The sequence below is a fragment of the Cebus imitator genome, unplaced genomic scaffold (genome assembly GCF_001604975.1).
Source record: "Cebus imitator isolate Cc_AM_T3 unplaced genomic scaffold, Cebus_imitator-1.0 Scaffold41, whole genome shotgun sequence".
In the NCBI taxonomy this organism is placed as follows: domain Eukaryota; kingdom Metazoa; phylum Chordata; class Mammalia; order Primates; family Cebidae; genus Cebus; species Cebus imitator.
Genome location: NW_016107356.1, coordinates 991355 through 1000023, shown reverse-complemented (window position 1 = coordinate 1000023; position 8669 = coordinate 991355). Strand labels below are relative to the sequence as shown.

The 8669-nt window shown below is 40.4% G+C and overlaps 1 protein-coding gene across 1 annotated transcript in view; it reads right to left on the bottom strand.

Annotated features, from left to right (window-relative positions):
* Window positions 1-8669, bottom strand: part of SMCHD1 (structural maintenance of chromosomes flexible hinge domain containing 1) — a 141609-nt gene that overhangs the window by 131853 nt on the left and 1087 nt on the right. The gene's annotated exons all lie outside the window — the stretch shown is intronic.

Sequence of the window (8669 nt, the reverse complement as noted above, 5' to 3'; positions counted from 1 at the left end):
AAAAAAAAAAAAAAAAAAAAAAAAAAAAAAAAAAAAAAAAAAAAAAAAAAAAAAAAAGAATTCCAGCTAATAAATACAGGAGAAATGGCAGGCAAATCAGATCAAAACTTTCTTGTGGAGGGATCCTGCTGAAATCAGGTGAATCCTAAGATTTCGATGTTAGCATCGCTATGAGTGGGTGAAACACTCACACCTCATGTACCTCCCAATATAATGCCACACAAAGTACCAGTACTACCTACAAAGTATTCTTTCCCTCCTGACCCCAAAGAAGTTGAACCTAAATCAAATCAAGCCTTTAAAGCTAGCTTCTAGTTTACAGAATATATATGGAGATAAATTAATACCATAAAAGAGCACAAACAAATCCAGAATGTGGAATATTAAAAACCTAGTTGAGCTGGGCACGGTGGCTCACGCCTGTAATCCCAGCACTTTGGGAAGCCGAGACGGGTGGATCACGAGGTCAGGTGCTCAAGATTAGCCTGGCCAAGATGGTGAAACCCCGTCTCTACTAAAAATACACAAATTAGCCTGGCATGGTGGCACGAGCCTGTAATCCCAGCTACCTGGGAGGCTGAGGCAGAGAACTGCTTAAAACCTAGAAGCGGAAGTTGCAGTGAGCCGAGATCATGCCACTGCACTCCAGCCTGGGGGACAGAGCGAGGCTCCGTCTCAAAAAAAACCAAAAAACAAAAAAAAACCTGGTTGATTTATTCAAGAAGTCAACTGCAAGAAAACTAAAGAGACTGGGGAAGGAGGAATTTGCTCAAATGCTTTAAACTGAAAAGAATTAGGAAACATAAAAAACAAGTTTAATGTGAGGACTACGTCACTTCCTGATTTAAACAAACCAACTATAAAAAAATACTTTTACCATTCAGAGAACTCAATATGAACAAGGACATAAGATAATATTAAAAATGCAAAAAAAATGAAAAATGCTTAATTTTAATTGTTTGTAATACATATTCATGCTGACGTATATAGAGTGAAATAACCTAATACCTAGAATATGCTTTAAATACATTATTACGAAAGACAAAAATGATGCTAATGTGGTAAATTCCTGATAACTTGAATCTGGATGAGTACACTGGGGTTCAATACATGACTCTCTCTCTTTGTATATGTCTGAAGCTTTTCATAAGAAAATTTCTACTTTAAAATATCCTGGAATAGACCAGTGGAAGAGAACAGAGGGCCCTAACACAGGTCTGCATATATATGCATGGAGAGCTAGGAAACAGAAGAGGTGACATTACAAATTGGTGGGGAAAGAATAAACTATCCAATGAATGATATTAAGACAGCTAGTGATCTCAACATGAAAAGAGATCAAATACGCACATTAACTTACACAAAAATAAATTCCAGGAGGATTAAAGCAGCTGTACATTAGCCCAAAATTGTAAAAGAAAACATAGGGAAATAATTTTGAGCGAGTATAAAGGGATTTCTGAAAAGACACAATAGTGGGCCAGGCACGGTGGTTCACAGCTGTAATCTGAAGCACTTTAGGAGGTCAAGGTGGGCGGACTGCTTGAGCTCAGGAGTTGGAGACCAGTCTGGACAACATGGTAAAATCCCATCACTACAAAAAAATAGGAAAAAAAAATAATAGCTGGGAGTGGTGATGCACACATGTAGTCAGAGCCACTCAAGAGGCTGAGGTGGGAAGATCCCCTGAGCCTGGGAGGCCAAGGCTGCAGTGAGCCATGATCACACACTACTGCACTCCAGCTTGGGTGACTGAGTGAGACCCTGTCTCAAAAGATGCAAATAGCACAAGTCATAAAGAAAAAGACCAGACAACATAAAAAGATTAACATCACTAGTTATCAGAGAAATTAATATAACTTATCATTCTCATCAGGTATGCAAAAATGTTAAATTCTGAACCCATCAAGTATAGGCCTGTGTACAGGGAAACAGGTACCTTATACACTGCTGGTATGACTGAAAAAAAGTACAAACATAAAGTAATTAATTTGGCACACTTTAGTAAACTTAAAAGCTACTCATGGCCAGGCACGGTGGCTCATGCCTGTAATCCCAGCACTTTGGGAGGCTGAGTCGGCTGGATCAAGTTCAGGAGATCGAGGCCATCCTGGCTGACAGGGTAAAACCCTGTCTCTACTAAAAATACAAAAAATTAGCTGGCTTGGTGACATGCGCCTGTAATCCCAGCTACTTGGGAGGCTGAGGCAGGAGAATCACTTGAATCTGGGAGGCAGAGGTTGCAGCGAGCCGAGATTGCACCACTGTACTCCAGCCTTGCGACAGAACAAAACTCAGTCTCAAAAAAAAAGATACTCATATTCCATGAAAGGCATGAACATAAACTACCTGGGAAGCTTCTATCTGTTTAACAGAGGCAAAATTTGACCTCATAGATTTTTTATTAGGTTTTATATAATCATGACAGTTATGCATTTTTAAATTCATTACTACTTTTTTATTTCTAAGATGTCCCAATTTTTTTTCATTTTTTACATGGAGTCTCACTCTGTTGCCCACGCTGGAATGCCGTGGCTCACTATAACCTCCGCCTCTCGGGTTGAAGCAATTCTGCTGCCTCGGCCTCCCAAGTAGCTGGGACTACAAGCATGTGCCACCACATCCAGTTAATTTTTGTATTTTTAGTAGAGACCAGGTTTAACCATGTTGGTCAGGCTGGTCTTGAATTCCTGACCTCAGATGATCTGCCCACCTCAGCTTCCCAAAGTGTTGGGATTAGAGGTGTGTGTGAGCCACCAGCCTCAGCCAGTGTCCCAATTGTTAAATCATGTAATTATGCATCCTGTAGAAGAAAATGTGCTTTTACAGTTACTGAAAAACTACGTACAAATGATTTTTTTAAGATCTATGTTCGGCCGGGCGCGGTGGCTCACGCCTGTAATCCCAGCACTTTGGGAGGCCGAGGTGGGTGGATCACGAGGTCAAGAGATCCAGACCATCCTGGTCAACATGGTGAAACCCCGTCTCTACTAAAAATACAAAAAATTAGCTGGGCATGGTGGCGCGTGCCTGTAATCCCGGCTACTCAGGAGGCTGAGGCAGGAGAATTGCCTGAACCTAGGAGGCGGAGGTTGCGGTGAGCCGAGATCGCGCCATTGCACTCCAGCCTGGGTAACAAGAGCGAAACTCCATCTCAAAAAAAAAAAAAAAAAAATATCTATGTTCACCTAAAAAGTATTTATATCTAATTATTCCATATAATCTCCACATAAGTCTATTATTTTTTCTTCATTTTTTGAAGTTTTGAGTACTTTTCTAGGATAATTGCATAGTTTATTTAGTCTTCACCAGCCACATAGAAGACTCCTGCTATCCCCAGCTGTCAAATTACCTATGGATAGGTATACTAGCATCTTATTCTTTATTCTCTTCTTCAAACACTGGCAACTGTGTTATCATTCCTGACTAATTGTATCCAGTTTTGCCTATATTTTCCTCCACTGGAACAAATAGTTCATTTTCTTTTTAGTTTTAATCTATATTAAAAACTCATAGATTTTTCATTTTATTTTATTATTTTATTTTTCTTTTTATAGAGATGGGGTTTTACCATGTTGGCCAGGCTGGTCTCGAACTCCTGACCTCAGGTGATCTGCCCGCCTAGGCCTTCCAAAGTGCTAGGATTACAAGCATGAGCCACTGTGCCTGGCCTAAACCCATAGATTTTTAATCCATATTAAAAGCCCATAGATTTTAATCTATAAATCTATTATTATTCAAGTAAGATACATAAACTATCTTTTTTTTAAGTTTCTGGATACATGTGCAGAATATGCAGGTTACATAGGTATACATGTGCCATGGTGGTCTGCTGTACCTATCAATCCAACACCTAGGTTTTAAGCCCAACATGTATTAGGTATTTGTCCTAATACTCTCCAATACTCTCCCTCCCTTTGCCTCCTATCTCCTGAGAGGTCCCAGTGTGTGATGTTTCCCTCCCTGTGTCCATGTGTTCTCATTGTTCAACTCTGACTTATGAGTGAGAACATGTGGTGTTTAGTTTTCTGTTCCTGTGTTAGTTTGCTGAGAATGATGGCTTCCAGAGTCATCCATGTCCCTGCAAAAGACATGATCTCATTTTTCTTTATGGCTGCATAGTATTTCATGGTGTATATGTGCCACATTATCTTTATCCAATCTATCATCAATAGGCATTTGGATTGGTTCCAAGTTTTTACTATTGTATATAGTGTTGCAATAAACTTTTTAAATTAATCCATATTTATATTTAAATATGATTTTTTAATCACATTAAAAATTCATAATTTTTTAATCAATATTAAAAATCCATATTAAATATCCATGGATTTTTCGCCAGGCGCAGTGGCTCACACCTGTAATCCCAGCACTTTGGGAAGCTGAGGCGGGCAGATCACCTGAGGTCGGGAGTTTCAGACCAGCATGGCCAAGATGGTGAAACGTCATCTCTACTAAAAATAAAAAAATTAGCTGGGTCTGATGGCTGCCGCCTGTAATCCCAGCTACTCGGGAGGCTGAGGCAGGAGAATCACTCGAACCCAGGATGGTGAGGTGATTTGAGATCACACCATTGCACTCCAGCCTGGGCAATGGGAGGAAAAAAAAAAAATCCATGGACTTTTAATCTATAAATCTATTATTATTCAAGTAAGGCACAAACTATCTAGCCGGGTGTGGTGGCTCGCACCTGTAATCCCAGCTACACAAGAGGCTAAGGCAGGAGAATTGCTTGAACACAGGAGGTGAAGGTTGCAATGAGCCGGGATCATGCCACTGCACTCCAGCCTGTGCAATAAAGCGAGACTCCATCGTAAAAAAAAAAAAGACACAAACTATCTGTTTTCCCTGCTTCATCTATAAAAATTATCTTGAATTCACAATTTTTCTAGTATTTTATTATTTTTAACTTGTTTTTTTTGTGACAGAGTCTGGCTCTATCACAGGCTGGAGTGCAGTGATGCATTCTCAACTCACTGCAACTTCCGACCCCTGGTTTCAAGCAATTGTCCCTGCCTCAGCCTCTCAAGTAGCTGAGATTACAGGCGCCCGCCACCAGGGCCAGCTAATTTTTGTATTTTTAGTAGAGACGGGGTTTCACCCAGAAGGCCAGGCCGATCTCGAACTCTTGACCTCAGGTGATCCACCTGCCTCGGCCTCCCAAAATGTTGGAATTACAGGTGTAAGCCACTGTGCCCAGCCTCAACTTCTCTTAAATATTTAAGGACTAATTAACTTGCAGTGCATAAAATGATTACCTATCAAAATGATCAGTTAATTTTATTTTTTTAAATTACCTTCTTTCACTATCTCTGAACAACAGGTAATTTTCATCCATGGATGTAATCAGTCAAAAACTACATACTTTAATCACCACTGCTCTGAAACTCTGCAAACCAGCCAGCTTTTAATGTGGCTTCATTATATTTGGTTACCCTACTATGGCACTTGCTACACCATTTTTTTTTTTTTAATCTCATGTTTATTGTAGAAATGGATGAGCAAATGTTATACTAAGATACAAAGCATCTAAAATAGCTACACAACGAAGAACACTGGGCAATTCCTTCAAATTGATGGCAGGGGGATATTCATACATGGGACTTAGTAACTGGGTGTATTTAAGGACTAACCAAATGAGTCATTTTCTAATCGTTGATTCTGCAAGGCCACAAGGGCTCAGGTGAGTCAACAGCTGCTTATCAGAGGTCTGAGGGCTTCTTTCAGATTTGTCCTTTCCATTTCTTCCCTCTCCTTTTTCCTGAGGTGAACTTTCTTCAAATAACAATTTAAAGCAGGGAGTGGTGGCTCCGCCTGTAATCTCAGCACTTTGGGAGGCCAAGGTGGGCAGATCAACTGAGGTCAGGAGTTCAAGATCAGCCTGGCCAACATGGCAAAACCCTGTCTCTACTAAAAGTATAAAAATTAGCCAGGCGTGGTGGCAGGTGGCTGTAATCCCAGTACTTGGGAGGCTGAGGCAGGAGAACCACTTGAACCTGGGAGCCGGAGGTTGCAGTGAGTCGATATCGCGCCACTGCACTCCAGCCTGGGTGACAGAGCAAGACTCCATCTCAAATAAATAAATAAATAAACAACAGTTTAGGATCCCTAACACTGCCTGACACTACAAACATTTATTTGTTTTATATTTTAACAAAAACTTTAATTTAGTATATTATTTTGTCTCTTCCTCTAAGGACAAAAGTGATGGTTCTAATAAACAGTGTGGAGTAGTTATGCTTTTTTTTTTAATACACACACACACACACACACACACACACACACACTTTGGAATAAAATTGACCTAGATTCCAATCCCAGTTTCACTGCTTGTTAACCATATAACCTCAGTTTAATTCAGTAACTTAATTCAGTTCTTTAAGTATGTAATGGAGACAAAGTTACAGGATCTGCAGCATAATCTAATAATGCTTAAAACAAGTTTAACAACAAAGTTAGCCTTCTTTTTTTCTTACCAGTTGTTCCCTCTCATTTCTAACTAAATTTAAAATTTGTTCTAGCAGGATGAAGAGGGAGGAAAGAGGAAAAGAATTAGTTACAAGAAATCTTTTCCTTGGTGTTCCAGTTGAAATATTGAAGGAGGGAATAAATACATCTCTTTCCCACAGCAAAGAACATCATTTGAGTAGTGTAACAGAACGAACAGAGGTTCTGGGTTTGAATACTAACTTGAGTTTCACTATTTGACTTAGATGAGTCACCATCTTCACAACTGTGTTTACACTTCTGTAATAAAAGGCCAATGATACTTCCTTTATTTATCTGAGTTACTGAGACATCTCACAAGAGAAAAGAGAAACAGTGCATTTCTAGAGGAAGGGTAAAGTAGCAAAACGTTTTCAAAAAGTAATTTTAAAATATGTAACAAGAGTTTTAAAGATGTGTATCATCTTTGATCCAGGAATTTCACTTCTAAGATTTCAAACTAAGCAAACAATAATAAAGACCTAAAAGGCTATGTATTACTCAAAGATGTCTGTCCACTAAGTGCTGTGGATCAGGCCAGTAATCCTAGCACGTTGGGAGGCAGGTGGATCTCTTGAGCCCAGGAGTTCGAGACCAGCCTGGGCAACATAGTGAAACCCCATAGGTACTAAAAATACACACACACACACACACACACACACACACACACGAGCTGGGCATGGTGGTGCTCACTTGTAGTCCCAGCTGCCTGGAGGGATCAGCTAAGTTGGGAGGATCACCTGAGCCCGGGAATATATGAGTCTGGGAAAAAATATGTTTACCATAGCATTAATTAAAATAAAAAAAATTAAAAGTAATGTAAATGTCAACAGAAAGGAGAGATTTGGTTATGTAAGCCGTGGTAGCAAATGAACTATTTCAAATTTTGATTTGAAGACCTATGTTAAAATAGACACTCTGACACTATTAAGTGAAAAAATTCATAATATAAAACACATATTTTAGTAATTTTAAAAAATGGAGTGGGAAGGTGAAGGAAAGCTGAAAAGACATAACCTCAGATGCTGAGTAGTTATACAGTAGTTTCACAGCGAGTAAAAGATTTACTTTCTTACCCCCCTTTTATTTAATGTACTGATAGTTTTACAATAAACATAATAAATGTAAAAAGTTTCCCTTTTGTGGAATGGTTCTGAATGCCAAGTATTCAACAAAAAAGATGAGCATTGATTTACTTTTCAAACACAACGGGTATCTACTACATTCAGGCACAGAATTAACTTCAGAGTGGATAGGTTTTTGTCTTCATTTATCCATTCTAATCTGAGCATTTACAATGTGGCAGGCACAGTTCTAGACGCTGGGACTGCAGCTGTGAACAAAAGAAAGTCCTTACTTCCCAAATCGTTTTTATTCTACGGATCATAATATTATTTATTTCAGTAACCATACAAGTTATATCTCTAGAACATTTCTAAACCTATCAGCCTTCTCAAGACAAAACACGGCTTCAAAGCTCTTCTCCTTGGAAGCACAGCTTAAAAAGGGACCTCGTGTGGTTAATTCAGGGCATGACAACATTCCCTCTTCAAAGCTCAGGCAATGCCACGACCTCCTATCTATGAAGTATTTCTCAGTTTAAAGCAGGTTTCCCTGCAGGTTCATTTTTAAAGCAAACCAATACACGGGGTAGGTACGTTCTCTGGTGTTCCACAGCCACCCATTACCAACCTTTGACTTGGTTTAGGAATTCCCAAGGGTTAGGGCTCGGAAAATCAGAAGGGCAACTCCACCTGCAAAGCTGACTTGGACAAGTGTCTCCGTGCGGAAGGAACCCCCCCATCCCTCCGACAGACCTGCAACCTTGACAGGGACACTGGGGACACCCCGCATCATCTAATGAACCTGGGAGAGATCGACTCCTGGAATTTCACAACTTCTCACCGTCGCAACACTCACAACAGAGCCCCAAGGTGTTATCTCCGTTTTCTTGTTTAAAAAAAGTTACAAGGTAAAGAGACACCAGCGGCTTTCCCTAAACTGGAGGGCCGCGATCGGGCTCAGCTCGCCCAGGGCCAACAAACGCTGAGGACTCAACCCGGGACGGCAAGACCTCTCGTAAAAGGAGCGGAGGCAGAGGGAGGACCGCGGAGGCAGAGGGAGGACCGCGGAGGCAGAGGGAGGACCGCGGAGGCAGAGGGAGGACCGCGGAGGCAGAGGGA